This window comes from Elephas maximus, chromosome 19 (assembly GCF_024166365.1).
Source record: "Elephas maximus indicus isolate mEleMax1 chromosome 19, mEleMax1 primary haplotype, whole genome shotgun sequence".
NCBI classification, from domain to species: Eukaryota; Metazoa; Chordata; class Mammalia; order Proboscidea; family Elephantidae; genus Elephas; species Elephas maximus.
Genome location: NC_064837.1, coordinates 6493011 through 6508313, shown reverse-complemented (window position 1 = coordinate 6508313; position 15303 = coordinate 6493011). Strand labels below are relative to the sequence as shown.

Sequence of the window (15303 nt, the reverse complement as noted above, 5' to 3'; positions counted from 1 at the left end):
AGCCTCCTGCTGGACTGAAGAAGGTTGGACTTCCTCAGAGGGCTCTGGAGGCTGAGATGGGGCCTCTTACTGCATTGGAGAAGCTTCTACCTGCACAGGAGGCTCAGGAGACTGAGTTGGAGCCTCCTGCTGGGCTGGAGAAAGTTCAACCTCCTCAGGGGGCTCTGAGTCTGAAAAGGGACTCCTTGCTGCTTTGGGGAAGTTTCCATCTGTGTAAGACTCTCTGGAGGCTAAGACGGAGTCTCCTGCTGGACCAGAGAAGATTCTACCTCCTTAGTGTACTCTAAGAGCTGGGGCCTCCTGTTGGGATGGAGAAGGTTTAGCCTGTATTGGGGTCTCCGGAGACTGTTAGCCAGGTCCCCTGCAGGGCTGGAGAAGGTTCGAACTCCTTGGAGGGCCCTGGAGTCTGAAATGGGATCTTGTGCTGGTTTGGGGAAGTTTCGACCTGTGTAGTAGTCTCTAGAGGCTGAGGTGGAGTCTCCTGCTGGAACAGAGAGGATTCTACCTCCTTAGGGGTCTCTGGAGTAAGAGCTGGGGCCTCCTGCTGGGACAGAGAAAGTTCTGCTGGCATTGAAAGCTCGGGAGACTGAACTGGGGCCTCCTGCTGGGATGGAGAAGATTCTGCTGGTATAGGGGGCTTGGGAGACAGAGCTGGGGTTTCCTGCGGGATGCAGAAGGTTCAACCTCCTTGGGGTGCTCTAGAGTCTGAAATGGGACCCCGTGCTGGTTTGGGGAAGTTTCCAGCTGTGTAGGAGGCACTGGAGGTGGAGGTGGAGGTGGAGTCTCCTGCTGGACCAGAGAAGATTCTACCACCTCAGGGGGCTCAGGGGACTGAGCTGGTGCCTGCTGCTGGGTTGAAAAAGGTTCTATCCCCTCAAAGGGCTCTAGAAGCTGAACTGGAGCTTCCTGCTGGACTGAAGAACGTTCAGCCTTTTCAGGGGGCTTTGGAGGCTGGGATGAGGCCTCTACTTGGGTTGGAAAAGGTCCAGTCTCTGTAGTGGGTTGTGAAGATACAGTAAGCTCCAGATTCAGAGGTTTAACTGTGATAAGGGGCAAAATTGGATGCTGAGCTTCACTTTGACCTGTAGGTGAAACTGTCACCTCATGATGCCCTGTATGTTAACTTACAACCTCTGTAGGGGGCTCTGAAGTCTCAGCTGGGGTCTCCTGTAGGTTTGAAGGAGGTTCAAATTCCTCAGGTTGCTCTGGAGATTGAGCTGGGGATTCCTGCTGGCCTGAAGGAAGTTGGATCTCTTCAGTGGCGTCCACAGGCTCTGTTGAGTCTTCCTGCTGGGCTGGAGAAGGTCCAACCTCTGTAGGAGACTCTGGAGGCTGAGTGGAGGCCTCCTGCACGGCTGGAGATGGTTCAACCTCCTCAGTGGACTCTGGAAACTGTGATGAAGCCTCTTGCTGCTCTGGAGAAGGTACATCCTCTGTAGGATGCTCCGGAGTCTGAGTTGGGGCAACCAGCTGGCTTGGAGAAGGTTCAGCCTCAACAAGGGGCTCTGGAGATTGAGTTGTGACCTCCTGCTGGTCTGGGGAAAGTTGAACCTCTGTAGTGGTTTCTGTAATTATGGGAAAGTCCAGATACAGAGATTTAACTGTGACTTTGGCCAGCATTGGATGATGAGTTTTACCTTGACCTGGAGGTGAAACCGTTACCTCATGATGCCCTGCTGATTGAGGTACAACCCCTGTAGGGAACTCTGGAGGTTGAGCTAGGCCCTCTTGCAGGATGGGAAAAGGTTCAGTCTCCTCAGGGGACTCTGGACATAGAGGTGCATCTTGCTGCTGGGTTGGAGAAGGCTCATCCTCTTTAATGGGGTCTCGGAGCTGCGTTGGGTCATCCAGTTGAATGGGTCAATGTTCAACCTCCTCAAGGAGCTCTGGAGGCTGAGCTAGGTCCTCCTAGTGTGTTGGAGAAGTTTCATCCTTCTTATTGGGCTCTAAGGGCTATGGTGGGTCCTCCTGCTCAACTGGAGAACGTTGGGAATCGTCAGGGAGTTCTCAAAGTTGAACTGGATCCTCCTACTAAACTGAAGAAGGTTTAACCTCCTTAGGTGGATCTGGAGGCTGAGCTCGGATTTGCTCCTCGGTTGAAAAGGGTCCAACCTCCTCAGGGGACTCTGGAGGCTGAACTGGGGCACCCCGTTGTGTCGGAGAATGCTCAAGCACAGGTTTAACTGATACTTTAGGCAAGGCTTAATAGTGAGCTTGAGGATGACCTGGGGTTGAATTGTCGCTCTATCATGCAATGAGGGCAGTGTTAAAACCTCATTTCGGGGCTCTGGAGGCTGGGCTGGGACCTCTAGTTGGACTGGAGAAAGTTCAACCTCCTCGGTGGGCTTTGGAGGCTTAGTTGAGTACTCCTGCTGACTTGGAGAAGGTCTGACCTCCTCAGGAGGTTGAAATGAGCAAGGTTTCACCCTCTCAGGAGTCTCTGGAGGCTAAGCTGGGACCTCATGCTGGATTCTACATGACTAAACCTCCTTAGTGGGTTCTGGAGATCGGGTAAGCTGCAGATCAGCAGGTTTAACTGTAACATTGGGCAAGTTTGAAAGATAAGGTTGATTCTGACCTGGTGGTGGAACCTCATGATTTGCAGTAGTTTGAGTTTTAACCTCCGTAGGAGGCCCTAGAGGTTTAGCTCTGGTGTCCTGCTTGACTGGCGAAGGTTCCACCGTTTCAGGAAGCTGTGCAGGCTGATATGTTTCCCCTACTTTACTGGGGAAGGTCCAGCTTCCTCAGTGAGCTTTGTAGTCTGAGCAGGAGCCTCCTTCTGGGTTGAAGTAGGTTTATGTTCCTCGGAGGGTCTTGAAGGCTCAGCTGGAAACTGCTGCCGGATTAGAAAAATGTCCAGTACCCTCAGAGGGCTCTGGAGGTTGTGCCTGGGCTTCATGATGTGTTGGAGATTTAACCTCCTGGGGAGGTTTTGGAAGTTGTGCTGAGGCTTCCTACTGGAATAGAGAAGGTTTAACCCCCTCAGGGGGCTCTGGAGGTTTAGCTGGAGCCTCCTGTTGGACTGGAGAAGATTCAACTTCCTCGGAGGGCTTTGGAGGCTATGCTGGGGCTTCCTCCTGGACTGGAGAAGGTTTAACCCCCTCAGGGGGCTCTGGAGGCTGAGCTGGAGCCTCCTGCTGGCCTGGAGAAGGTTCAACCTCATGGGGAGGCTTTGGAAGTTGAGCTGGAGCTTCCTGCTGAACTGGAGAAGGTTTAACCTCATAGAGAAGTCTTGGTGGTTGTACTGGAGCTTCCTGCTCAATTGGAGAAGGTTCAACCTCCTCAGTGGGCTCTGGAGGCTGAACCGGAGCCTCCTGTTGGGTTGGAGAAGATTTAACCTCCTGGGAGGCTTTGGTGGCTGTGCTGGCACCTCCTGTTGGACTGGAGAAGGTTCATCCTCCTAGGGGAGCTCTGGAAGTGGAGCTGGGGACTCCTGTTGGGTTGGAGGTTTAACCTCTTGTTGAGGTTTTGGAGGCTGTGCTGGGGCTTCCTGCTGCACTGGAGAAGGTTCACCCTCCTCAGGAAGCTCTGGAGGTAGAGCTGGACCTCCTGTTCTGTTGGAGGTTTAATTTCTTCGAGGGGCCTTGGAGGCTCAGCTGGAAATTCCTGCTGGTTTGGAGAAGGTTCAATACCCTCAGAGGGCTTTGGAGGCTGAGCTGGAGCCTCCTGCTGGACTGGATAAGGTTCAGCCTCCTCAGAGGGCCTTGGAGGCTGAGTTGGGGCTTCTTCCTGGGCTGGAGGAGGTTCAACCTCCTCAGAGGGCTTTGGAGGCTGAGCTGGGGCTTCCTGCTGGGTTGGAGGAGGTTCAACCTCCTCAGAAGGCTTTGGAGGCTGAGCTGGGGCTTCCTGCTGCACTGGAGAAGCCTCAGACTCCTCAGCTTGCTCTGGTGGCAGACCTGGGGTCTCCTCCTGTATTGAAGGTTTAACCTTCTGGGGAGGCTTCAGAGAGTGGGCTATGGCTTCCTGCTGCACTGGAGAAGTCTCAACCTCCTGAGATGGCTCTGGATGTAGAGCTGGGGACTCCTGCTGGACTGGAGAAGTTCCACCTTCCTCTAGAGGCTTTGGAGGTAGTGCTGGAGCTTCCTGCTGGACTGAGGAAGGTTCAACCTCCTCAGGGGGCTCTGGAGTCTGAGCTGGGGCCTCCTGCTGCGTTGGAGAAGGTCTAACCTCCTGTGGAAGCATTGGAGACTGTGCTGGGACTTCCTGCTGGACTGAAGAAGATGCAACCTCCTCTGGGCTCTGTGGAAGCAGACCTGGGGCCTCTTGCTGGGTGGGAGAAGCTTCAACTTCTTCGGTAGCATTTGGAGGCTGCACTGGGGCTTCCTGCTGGGTAGGAGAAGCTTCAACTTCTTCGGTAGCACTTGGAGGCTGCGCTGGGGCTTCCTGCTGACCTGGAGAAGGTTCAACCTCCTCTGAGAGCTTTGGAAGCTGAGCTGGGGCTTCCTGCTACACTGGAGAAGCCTCAAACTCCTAAGGTTACTCACTCTGGTCTTCTGTGCTCTCATTGATATAGTTCTGTTTTACATTGGTCTGTATCCCAGTCGGCCTTGGACATCTTAAATTCTTGCTGCTCACTGAGAAGTTTCATTAGGGGGCCTGTTCTGGAGATGAGCTTGGCACAGGCCATTTGTACCTGGGGCTCTGAGCAGTCCAGTTTCAGTGTCTGGATTACATGAGAAATGATCCCCCAAGGATGAGAGCAATGGGAGAGAGGAGCCATCGGGCTTGGAGGGTAAGTCAGGGCCCATGTTATGGTATTCCCATTGTGTTTCATTCATTTGTTTAACAGGTGCCATTAAGTTGTCTGCAGTCACAGCAGAATCTGCAGTGGAAGGATCCTTGTGGGCAGTGATTTCAGGGGTAGTCTCATCTAGCATAGTAGCATTGTGTACAGTAGTGGTTTCTGCAGACGGCTCTGGAAAAAGAAAACAATTCTTGAAAAGGATTTTCTGGAGAACTCAGTTCTCCTGAAGATGAAAAAGCCTCTCACGGAGGGGAATTTATCAGGCTCCTCACTGCAGAGGAAGGACGTCTATTTTTAACCATCAGTCTATGGACCTTTCTGAACCTTTGACTCGTTTTGGCCTTTGATCTTCTGTGAACCACACGAGAGCGAGATTTATGATGGATGCAACTTTTTCTGGAATGTGATACTGATTTAGGAGCCTCCATATTTTTAACTCAAGCATTTGCCTCTTCTAAAACAAAAATGGTGTAGGACAAGTCTTTTGACAGAATTCTAGCCTCAGGTGGGGCTTTTGAAGGAGGAGAGGTAGAAGGCCTGCCCATGGAGTATTGTTTCAGGAAAGAAGAGACTGCTGCCTTATGTTCCTTGATGGATAAAGGCTCTGTGTTGAAGGAGACTCCCCCTAACTTCCTTTGCCTCCGCACCTTGAGAAGTCAGTCCACCTTCTTTGAGAGAGGCCTTAGGGGCCTTCTTGGTTTGGGCATATTTTCCATAAATGGCTTGGACCCTTGTTTCCTCCTGACGCTAGGATCTTCCATTTCTTTGAAGTGCCTTTTCTTTATGCCCCTTGGCCTCTTGAGGACTCTGTTCACCCTTTGCAGCCTTTTCCCAACACCTGTTCTCTGGATCTTTGCCAGGTGGTTTTCCTGGGGTTGAGCAGTTCCCAATTTCTTTTTAAAGATATGGCATTTAAATTTGGCACCTAAAAAGTTGGGATACATAAGCATGGCAGTTTTTTCTTTCTTTTTAACCTCATCAATTTTTTCTTGAATTTCTGCATCTAAAAAATACCCTAGTAATAAAGCTTCCTCAATTTACTTCTGTAAGTTGCATGGTTGTCTCCGGCTTAAGAGGGGGATTCCCTGCGTTGTTTTGCAAATCACTCAGGGCCTTTTCTCTATCTTGTACCTTTGAAAAAAGCAGTTTAATGACTGGTAATAACGTCAATTCTCCGTCTCCTAGATTTCCCTCGGAGAGATAAGGCAATACGTAATTTAGGGCACTAATAACATCACTTTCATCATGGAAGTCCAGAGGCTCATTCAGGACAGTTGACAAATTAACACTTTTGTCTGAGGATGCTTCTTCTGGCTCAATAGTGAGCTCAGTGCTGGTGTTCTTCTTCCGGGCTTGTAATGCCTTCATGAACGTTCCTTCTGCAGCCCCCAGAGATGCTTCTTCACCTGCCAAAACAGAAAGACTATGACTGATAATGAAAGACGGATGGGACAGCTTTTTGTCAATTCATAGCCATATATCCCAGTCAAAGAAATTAGAAGTCCACAAAGATTTGAGCGCCATTTAGAGAGGAGAATAATAATCCCAAACTGAAGTTTATGACTAGTAATAATAAATGTTCCACTATGAATTTGTCCACTATGTCCACCCTGGTTCTCTAGAATAAGTGGCTACCTACTGAGGACATTCCATAGTGTGAAACACAGTAACTACATTTACATTATGGAGCTCTGGTGACACAGTGGTTAAGCGCTCAGCCGCTAACCAAAAGGTCGGCAGTTCAGACCTACCAGCCCGTCCACGGCAGAAAGATGCGGCCGTCTGCTTCTGTAAAGGTTTACAGCCTTGGAAACCCGGCGGGGCAGCTCCCCCCTGCCCTATAGTCACTACAAGTTGGAGCGGACTCTACAGCAACAGGTTCTGAGACAGGGAAGGGACTGGGCGGCTGAACTAAATGGGGGCTGCATTTCAAGGCCCTGTGTGCTTGACCGGCTGTGACTGACTAGTCTCTGAATCTAAACCTGAGTGCAGACCACCACATAACTCTACCTGCTGACACCCGAAAACTGCTTGTGATGAACAAACTAGGTGCTTAGACAGGATCAGGGGCTACTTTTCAAGGCCCTGTGTGTTGGACCAGCTATAAATTACCGACAATCCTTCTGAGTTGTTTTTCAAGGCCTCACCAGGTGCAGAGTTTGTGCAGTAAAGATCAACATGGCCTATGAATGACCTTCCACATGACACAAACATGAACAGGGACCCCTCGCTGGAGCTCAAACCAAGATCCAGAGGCATCGCGCATGTACAACATCTCAGAATAAATCCTGTTCTACATCCGGCAGCCTTTGTGACAGACTCCATCTTGGTTCCAGTAGCCTCTGCGAGGAAGTCCATCTTGATTGAATTCTAACTGTGCACGCATTTGATTTTCATAATACCTCCCCTTCTCCTAGAAACCTCCACCCATCTAATGAATAGAGATAATACCTTTTTCCCACATAAAAACTTTTATATGCCCTGAAAAAATCTTTTCTCCAGTGAGAGACTGGAGGCCAGCGTAGGTAGAAACCCCTCTCCCTCTCTCCCCCGTGAGCCTTTCACTTTCTCTCTGTCCCTAATAAAACTTTGTTCGTGTGGAATCTCTGAGCCTCTCCTGGTCATTCTTGGTCAGAATAAGGTAAGAAACTAGGCACGGCTTAGTCCAGAGCTCGGGAGCCTTGCCCTGTAACAGAATTTGGCAACTGCGGCAGGACTCATTTTTTTTCCCTCAGACCCAAGTCTTGGGGCAGATAAGGAGACCTACTAAACCCTGATGGACAGACAAGCACCTGCCAGGACACCATTTGCCCTGTGTCCCTCCCTATGGTGAGTAGATCTCCGTGTCTGCTCCTCTCATCCAGGTTTCCACAAGAACAAAGGATATTTCTCTGTCTTGATCTGACTGTTTTTGCTGAGCCAGAAAGTCCTGACCCAACGTTTATGGTGAGGGGCTTGGCCCCAAAATCTGGTAAACCTGATAAATCAGGCATGCTTAATAGATACTCTTCCCAGATTGAGTTGAAAGCCACCTGCCCGGACCTGCGCAATCAGGGGAGTCTCATGAGTGGAGTGATTACTTGGCATGTGTCAAACCTGGTATTCCCTCCTGATTGAGACTTGGTTTCTGCAGTCAGGGGGACCAGCCCCAAAATCCGAGACCTGGTAATCGAGCCTGAGACCTGGTAATTCAGACTTGGTACTGTTTGTTTACGGTGAGGGGCTTGACTCCAAGACCCTTGAAAACTGGTGTAGTCTGCAGACATGGTAATTGGCTTTTTCTCTCTTCTCTCTTTTCTCCCCTATCTTACTTTCCTCTCCATTTTATTTTCCTTTTCATTAAGTGCTGACTGGTGGGTGATAGCCCTGGTGTTTTGCCCAGTTAGTGCATTTCTCACTGCAGTCCCATTATTGCATCTGTGATTGCAAAGAGGGACTCTTGGTGACTCTAGATTTTGGGCAGATATATGAGTATGTGACGGCCATTATTTTAGGGTTTCTGGATGTTGTCTGTTTCTGGTTCTTGTACCCTGGTTTTGGGGATAAGAGGTATCTGGAAGATTGAAGTGGAGATTCAGACAACATGTTAGACCTCACTAAAATCATCCCTGTTCCCCCTCTCCCTTCCTGGCTTGTCTGGTCCAAGCGCTCTCTGTTTGTCTGTTTGTCTTATGTGTGAATTTTATGTGTGACCGGAGCTGTCTGAGAGGTTGAGATTGCAAGATCATCTCCGTCACCTCTGTCTGTGTCTTATGTGTCATTTATGTGTGATGCATAGAAATTAATTGGTAAAAAGAAATTTGGGTCAAGATAAAAAATACTTATAGAGACTCCTGAGAACTTATTGATTGGGCAAAAAAAAAAAAAAAGAGATGCATGGGGAGAACAGACTTTCAGTGTAGACTGGGATTTGAATCACAATACAGAGAACACTCCAGACAGAGTGTTAAGATTAAAAAAAGAGGTTCTTTCCCAGAGCTGAGAAAGCTCTTGGCTGCAGCATGAGAGACAAATAAATTCCTATGGACTAAAAGAAAAAGCTAATGGTATCAGCTACCCATAAACATAAAACGCTAGGTTCTTGGGAACAGTTTATTGGATACAATGAGAGATCAAGAGAACAAACCAGGAGATTCAGCCCTAGGGTGCAGTCTTAAACACTGAGAATTCTTTTCTTATAATCAATTAAAGAAAAAGAAATTCTCAGAAAGTATAGGGTTAAAAATCTCTCAGCTAATGAGAATGGCCTGCCAAGTATACTCTAACTGAGATAAGGAAAAGATTTATAGACCAAATTGCCAGGCAGTCTTCCTAACTGCTGCCTTGCAGGCTAAAGACCATCCCCCAAAGAAAGAAGGAAAAAGAGGGAGACCAAGGCCACAGGAGCAGAGAAAGCCCCATACCCCTTTAGAAAGAGACCAGTGCAGCTGGTATAGAAAAATAATAATAATAATTTGTCTTGAAGTCAAAGTAGCAGTTCCAGGACAGTAAAAGAGAAAGAAATTAATTATCTTTTGCCTTTCAAAGTTTTATCTGTCTGAGTAAAGTTTAATGGTTTAAGAGATTTTTAAGAGCTTTAATGTTAACTAACATATAAAACAAAGAATTATGTTTCTCTCTGTTAGAAGAACAAAATTTTCTTCAATTACTGAGTTAAAGAGTTAATCTCTTCTTTGTATAATTTGCTTCAAAGAGGAAAGTTCAGTCTGTCACTAGAATAAGATTCCTGAGTCAGAAACCAAGCCACATGGCTTTAACGAAAAAGAAAAAAAAACTAAGGTTTTCATTTTAAGATATCGGGTTGAATAACTAAAGTATCATTTCTTGATAACTTATGGTAAACTTCTGACAAGTTTGAAAGCTACAAAACTTTTTTATACAGAGAAAGTGCTAAAAAGGTTTATTTAACATGATATAAATTACATAGAACATATTGTTAAAATCAAGAGAGGGGTCTGATTCTCTATGGGTTAAAATTCATGTGTTAGTATTTTCTCTTGTATTTTTGCCTAATATTAGGCAGCAAATGATTGCTAACTTGGTTGAAACTTTAATTTTTGAATCTAGCAATGTCAAAGCCAATGGATTAATTAAAGAATTACTATTCAGGTATTTAGAGACTTGATAATTCTGGAATGTTCTGGTATGTCCTGACTATATTCCATTACGCCTCAAGATGATTATGTGTTACATTTGAAGTTCTTTAAAAACATGCTTAACGGTTATTATGGAAAATATTTTTCTCTATAGTTTTTTTTCAACTGATTTTATTTGGCCTCTGCACTGTGCTTGTAATTGATTTCTATCACGTCTTTCACCTTTAAGAATTATGTTTATAAATGAATCATGACCTATTAAGTTTTGTCATCTGCAGATAAGTTTTTACTTTGCTGATTTCCTGAAAACATTTGACCAGAATATCTCAACAAAAAGATGGACTACATTGGACTTATAAAAGGAACCGTGACTAGACTCAATCAAAATTTCCAGAGCTCTTACGCAGATACTGGTGGGTTCACAGAGTGCAGTTGATCCTGTAGCACGTGGAACAGAAGTTAACTACATAAGGCTGAATAAACAGAATGATACTATGGGTTTTATGTGAGAATATTGCTAATGTTTTAAGGTCTTTCTTTCTAGAAATAAGAAATGCTTTAAGGTCCTACTTGTTGGAGATAAGAAACCACATTCCTCTTTTCTCCTAAATTATCTAACTTGTGAATTTAGGTATTTTAACTCTTGAATTGAACATTCCTATTGACAAACTTAAAGTTATAAATATCATAACCCGAAAAGCTTCTGAAATGTGAGCTATGATTTTACAAATTGAAATAATATTAGATTTCCTATTCTCTCAAGAAACAGTTTGTACCTTAAGAAATAAGTGTTATTTTATTTACATAAATATACAATCTGAGATCTGAGAAAATGTCATTGCTGATGAAGCACATGAAAAAACTAAGATCCCGACTAAGGCTAGAGAACACGTGGACGATGTTAAGCGCCCACAACCAACACATGTTACTTTCAGACTAAGGGAAGAAACAGTCCCTGACGCAGAGCCGAACTGAGATTACAGTGGAGATGGTAAAAAAAAAAAAAAAAAAGGCCATATAGTTACATGTGTTATAAGTGGGATTCAAAAGTGTATAGCCAAGCCTGTTAATTATGATCGGGTGGAAGAAATTACTCCGATAGCAGAGGAGAACCCAGCCATGTTCCTCACCAGCTTAAAAGAGGCTTTTAAGAAATATTCTAACATTGACCCTGAAAGCCTGGAAAAAAAGACTTTGCTAACTGTGCATTTTATTACCCAGTCTGCAGCAGATATTAGAGGGAAACTGCAGAAGATAGAGGCCGAACCCCAGACTCCACTCTCACAACTGGTTGAGGAAGCCTTTAAGGTCTTTAATAACAGAGATCTGGCAACAGAGGATAAAATGAAAGAAAAAGCCCTGATTGTTGGCAGTAGTACTTCAGAGCCCACCTCAAGGTAACCCTACAAAATCCTGAAGACCAAAACCTCCATGAGAATTTCTTCATCGGCCGGTGAGTATCAAGCCAGACCAGGGCGAGTATTACAAAAAGAGAGGCCATCAGAAGGCAGAGGGTCCTGAGCATCCTAAAACAGGGCGGCCACTTGACTTCCCCCAGAGGCCAGTTCAGGCAGGCCCATAGCGCCTGATGTCCCTCTCAGAGGAAGAGGAAGAGCGGCCCTATTGACAAGGCCCAGAAGTCCGCTCAGCTCCCGGCCAGAAGACCATCACTATTTCCTGTGAGAACCCTCGGGTTACTCTCGACATGGGAGATAAGGAAATTAAATTTTAACTAGACACGGGAGTTGCCTTCTCTGTTCTAACCCAAAATCCAGGCCCACTCTCCGGTCGTGACTGCACGCCCATTGGGGTAGACAGAAAGCCTAAGGTAAGGAATTTTACATTCCCCCTTTCCTGTGAAGTGGTCCAGAGAACTCTATCCCACTTTCTTGTATGTGCCTGACTGCACTGTTCCCTTGCTAGGGAAGGATTTATTAACGGAGCTGGGCACAACAGTCTGTTTAGAAAAGGGGGAACTCACCATAGCTATAGACAAAAGTCAGAGCTTAGGGCTACTGCTTATGTTGAATAAAGAGAAGACTTCTGAGCTTGAGAACCCATCTCTCAGAAAATTTTTAAAACAGGTAAATCCAGAAGTGTGGGACATCCCAACTCTTGGCCTGGCTAAAAATATGCCTCCTGTGTTAATCAAGCCGAGACCCAACACACCCTATCCCGGAAGGAGACAATACCCTCTAAAACCAAAAGCCCAAGAGGGAATAGGACCAGTGTTAAAACATTACTTACTCCAGAGACCACCCAATATACCTAGACTCGCTTACCTCAAGGTTTTAGGGAATACCCTCCCTTATTTAGAAATGCCCTGGCTAGAGGATTGAGAGAATTACAATTGCCAGGTAGTACGTTATTACAATGTATAGACGATCTATTAATAGCCCGTCCAACTAAAGAAAGTTCAGAAAAAACTACTGTGTTACATACACTTCTTGGGAGAATGGGGATACTATGTGTCCTGGAAAAGGCCCCAAATCCCTGAACAGCAGGTTCACCACTTAGGTTTTATACTGACCCCTGAGAAAGAGATGCTGGCTGGAGAGCTAAAGAAGATCATCACTGCCCTACCGACACCCACCAGCGGGAAGCAGTTTAGGGGCTTCCTGGAGATGGTAGATTTTGCCCAATCTAGACCCTTAACTTTGGCCTTACGTCAAGACCTCTGTCAAAGGCCCTTAAAAGGGAAAAAAAGAGCTCCCTTAGATTAGACCCCAAAATGTCAGAAGGCTTCTGATAAACTAAAGGCGGAATTAAAAAAAAAAAAAAAACACCAACCTTAGGGCTCCCAGATTTAAGAAAGCCCTTTAAACTGTACATGAGAAAGAAGGGGTCCTCACTTAGGAAACTGGTTCTATAGCCAGGCCAGCAGCTTATTTTTCAAAACAGCTTGACCCTGTAGCTCAATACTGGCAAGGGTGCCTCCAAGCACCCACCTGCGGTAGGGCCCTCCTAGTAAAGGAAGCATCCAGGTTCTCCTTGGGACAATCCACTGAGGTATTAGCTCCTCATCAAGTACAGACAATATTAGCAGAAAAGGAAAAGGAAAAAGGGGCCAAAAGGGGGTATACCCAAGAAGGCCCAGGTAGGTAGCCAGTCAGTGATAAAAAAAATTCTCTACGCTCCTGAGTCTAGACTACAGAACGTTGTTCAGTGCTTTCATTCTGCCATCCACTGTGGAGGGGATGCATTAGTGAAGCTGCTGAGTAAGTGCCTTTATGAAAAAAACTTATATAAAGTGGTTAAACAAGTGGTGCTCTATAGTAAAAGCTGCCCAAAACAAAACAATTCTTAGTCGCACCTGGTACCTCCTCCGCTTGTAAAAAAAGTCCAACACAGAGGAACCTACTCAGGAGAAGACCAGCAAATAGAGTTTACTGGCATGCCTCCATGCCAAGGCTATCAGTATGTGCTGGTTTAAGTTGACACTTTTACAGGACAGATAAAAGCTTTCCCTGTTAGGACTGAGAAGGCTACTGAAGAAGACGGAGATTTCCCTGAAGAGCTCCTAAACTATACCTGTGAATGAGTAGAAGACCTGAAGTTCCTGTTTAAATGAAAAAAAGACACCTCCCAGCAATAGATAAGTATCTACATAGGTGAGGAAAAAGAGTGAAGTTTCCAGAGGGAAACCAGAGCCCCTCACCCTCATTACTCTAGGAGTGATGGCCCCAACAATGGCCTTGGGAAGAGTAACAGTGAGTGTTATTTATAATGCCTACAAAATCCAGAATGTATCCTCTATAGTGGAGGGGAGAGCTGAAGATTCTGGGCAGGGACTCAAAGCCCTTGCTACCTCATTAGACTCTTTGGCTAACATGGTGATGGATCACAGAGTAGCCTTGAACTACTTATTAGCAGAAGAGGGTAGAGTTTGTCCTTTAGCTAATACCTCTTACTGCATGTACATCTATTCTTCTGGGGAAGTGAAATTAAGGGTAAAAAGATTGTTAGAACATGCAGTATGGCTTCATGATGTTCCGAAGACCTTGGAAGGGGGCATCTGGGCCCAGATCAAGGGATACCCACCATCGCTCACTTAGGTTTTTACCCTTACTGGGACCTATAGTAGCTATACTTTCGTTATTAATTTTTAGATCATGACTTTTTAGCCTCCTTGTATTTTTTTTTTTGTAAAGTTTATTTCCTCACGACTTCAATAATTTCAGGTCAAGCTAATGATAATGCAGAGATTCTAACCTATACCCAAAGAAAAGCATGCCAGCCCTTATATATATCATTAGAACAGGTGGTGAGAGACTTTTACTTGGCTAGGCAGGAACAACGCCCTGGTTCAGCATGAAGAAGTTACAGAAGCAGAGACCTCTATCCATATTCCCATAAAGATTTGTGGGTTTAAAGTCTCTTGGGGGGAAGCGAGACAAGAAAGAGATTGGGCTGGCTGAATTAAATGAGGGCTACATTTCAAGGCCGTGTGCTTAACCAGCTATAACTAAATAGTCTCCGAATCTAAACCTAAGTGCAGACCACCATATAACTTTTGCTGCTGACACCCAAAAACTACTTGTGATGAACAAACTGGGTGCTTAGACAAGATCAGGGGCTACTTTTCAAGGCCCCGTGTGTTGGACCAGCTGTAAATTAGCAATAATCCTCCTGAGTTGTTTTTCAAGGCCTCACCAGGTGCAGAGCGTGTGCACTAAAGATCAACGTGGCCTATGAATGACCTTCCACATGAGACAAACATGAATAGGGACCCCTCGCTGGAGCTCAAACCAAGATCCAGAGGCATCACACATGCACAACAACCCAGAAGAAGTCCTGTTCAACATCCCGGCAGCCTTTGTGACAGACTTCATTTTGGTTCCAGCAACCTCTGCGAGGAAGTCCATCTTGATTGAATTCTAACTGTGAGTGCATCCGATTTTCATGATCCCTCCCCTTCTCCTAGAAATCATCTCCTATCTAATGAACAAAGATAATGCCTTTTTCCCACCTAAAAACTTTAATAAGCCCTAAAAAAATCTTTTGTTCAGTGAGAGACTGGAGGCTAGCGTAAGTGGAAACCACCACCCCCCCGCCCCCGCTCCTGAGCCTTTTACTTTTTCTCTGTCCCTGATAAACCTTTGTTTGTGTGCAACCTCTGAGCCTCTCCTGGTCATTCTTGGTGAGAAGAAGGTAAGAACCTAGGCAGGTCTTAGTCCTGAGCTGGGAAGCCTTTCCCTGTAACAGTTATATTTAGGAACATTCTTTTGGTCCCCAAAGGTCAATTGTCCAGACTTAATAAACCCAAGGCTGGAAGACAAAGATTCCCCCACTCGGGTAGATCCATCTGTAATTTCTCATATTCATATGCCACATACTGTCCTGCCTCAGATACGGAGAGAGGGGGCAAAGCTTCTTCTCTCCGCGTTTTCCGTGTGTTCACATTCTTGTTGGCATCACAGATGCCTACTTTGAAAGACAGAACTCTGAGGAAAATAGGGGCAC

At 45.9% G+C, this 15303-nt stretch overlaps 1 long non-coding RNA gene across 2 annotated transcripts in view; it reads right to left on the bottom strand.

The window, feature by feature from the left end:
* Nucleotides 1-5316: 5316 nt before the first annotated feature.
* The window catches only part of LOC126063008 (uncharacterized), a 23583-nt gene continuing 13596 nt past the window's right edge, over nucleotides 5317-15303 (bottom strand). For both annotated transcript variants that reach the window (XR_007514193.1, XR_007514194.1), the window contains exon 4: nucleotides 5317-6150. This is a non-coding gene — a long non-coding RNA (uncharacterized LOC126063008). The remainder of the gene's footprint in view (nucleotides 6151-15303) is intronic.